At 61.7% G+C, this 1,743-nt stretch overlaps 1 long non-coding RNA gene across 3 annotated transcripts; it reads right to left on the bottom strand.

The window, feature by feature from the left end:
• Positions 1–59: 59 nt before the first annotated feature.
• LOC113981063 lies at positions 60–1,590 on the bottom strand. Of its 3 annotated transcripts, none has more exons than XR_003538310.1 (3): positions 1,554–1,590; positions 837–904; positions 60–183 (listed from the first exon to the last, which is right to left on the bottom strand). It is a non-coding gene; the product is annotated as an uncharacterized LOC113981063 (long non-coding RNA). The 3 variants fall into 3 exon arrangements; XR_003538308.1 differs by lacking the exon at positions 1,554–1,590 and adding an exon at positions 1,201–1,219; XR_003538309.1 differs by lacking the exon at positions 1,554–1,590 and adding an exon at positions 1,019–1,055.
• Between the last annotated feature and the right edge of the window lie 153 nt (positions 1,591–1,743).

The raw sequence follows: 1,743 nt of genomic DNA, 5'->3' as shown, positions 1-1,743 counted from the left end.
TTGGGGCCTGGGGGTCCCATAACTGGGGTTTTTGGGGTCTGTGGGGTCTGTGGGGTCTGACCTGGTGATCATCTCCTTCTCCTTGTTGGAGGCGTGGCCGCCGCTGCCCAGCACCTGGGCTGGGGTGGACAGGAAGTACAGGCAGTGGTTGTGGAAGTACTGGTTGATGAGGGGCAGCAGGATCTGGGGGGATCGGGGGGGCTCAGCGGGACCCCAAAACCCCACAGGGAACCAAATAACCCGGAGAGAACCCAAAAAACCCACAGGGGACCCCGAACGCCCCATGGGGAGCCCAATTGTCCCACAGAGACCCCAAATAACCCATAGAAACCCCAAATGTCCCACAGTGACCCCAAATAATCCAGAGATCCCACATATCCCACAGTGACCCCACATAACCCAGAGACCCCAAATATCCCACAGTGACCCCAAATAACCCAGAGATCCCACATATCCCACAGACATCCCAAATAATCCAGAGAAACCCCAAATATCCCACGGAGACCCCAAACAACCCACAGAAACACCAAATACCCCACAGACACCCCAAATAGCCCACAGACACCCCAAATAGCCCACAGACACCCCAAAAGCCCACAGACACCCTAAATATCTCACAGAGGCCCCAAAAAGCCTTCAGGGGATCCCAAACACCACCCACCCCGCAGGGACCTCAAATATCCCATGGGAGCCCCCCCCAACACCCACAAGGACCCCAAAAACCACCATAGGGGACCCCAAAATCCTGGATTTCCCCCCCATTTTGGGGTCCTCCCCCCATTTTGGGGTCCTCCCCTCCTTTTGGGGTCCCCTCCCCTTTTGGGGTCCCCCCCAACCTTGGCGAAGAACTTGATCTCCTGCTCGTGGGGGGATTTCTCCACCCTCCCGCTGCTCACCACGGCCTCTGGGGGGGCAACGGGGGGTCAGGGGGCTCCGGGGGGGAATCCCAAGGGTTTTGAGGGGGGATCCCAAGGGTTTAGGGGGGTCTGAAGGGTCCCCCAGGGCTCGGGGGTCTCACCCAGGTGGGCAATGAACTCCTGGGCAATGTCCCACCAAGGGATGGGGGGTCACAGAGGGCTTGGGGGGCTCGGGGGGGATCTCAAGGGTTTGGGGGGAATCCCAAGGGTCTGGGGGGGATCCCAAGGGTTTGGGGGATCCCCAGGGTTTTGGGGGGGTCTGAAGGGGTCTGAGGGGTCTCACCCAGGTGGGTGATGAACTCCTGGGCGATGTCCCACCGAGGGTTGGGGGGTCACAGAGGGTTTGGGGGCATCCCAAGGGTTTTGGGGGGGTCTGAAGGGGTCTGCGGGGTCCCCCCGGGGCTTTGGGGGTCCCCCAGGGCTCGGGGGTCTCACCCAGGTGTGCGATGAACTCCTGGGCGATGTCCCACCAAGGGATGGGGGGGTCACAGAGGATTTGGAGGGCTCGGGGGGAATCCCAAGGGTTTGGGAGGATCCCCAGGGTTTGGGGGGATCCCAAGGGTTTTGGGGGGGTCTGAAAGGGTCTGAGGGGTCCCCCCAGGGCTTTGGGGGTCCCCCAGGGCTTGGGGGTCTCACCCAGGTGGGCAATGAACTCCTGGGCGATGTCCCACCAAGGGATGGGAGGTCACAGAGGGTTTGGGGGGCTCGGGGGGGATCTCAAGGGTCTGGGGGGAATCCCAAGGGTTTGGGGGAATCCCAAGGGTTTGGGGGGATCCCCAGGGTTTTGGGGGGGGTCTGAAGGGGTCTGAGGGGTCTCACCCAGGTG

This window comes from Neopelma chrysocephalum, unplaced genomic scaffold (genome assembly GCF_003984885.1).
Source record: "Neopelma chrysocephalum unplaced genomic scaffold, ASM398488v2 Primary Assembly neopelma1_95971, whole genome shotgun sequence".
In the NCBI taxonomy this organism is placed as follows: Eukaryota; Metazoa; Chordata; class Aves; order Passeriformes; family Pipridae; genus Neopelma; species Neopelma chrysocephalum.
Note: the sequence above shows the minus strand (reverse complement) of the source record. Positions and strands in the feature narration are given on the sequence as shown.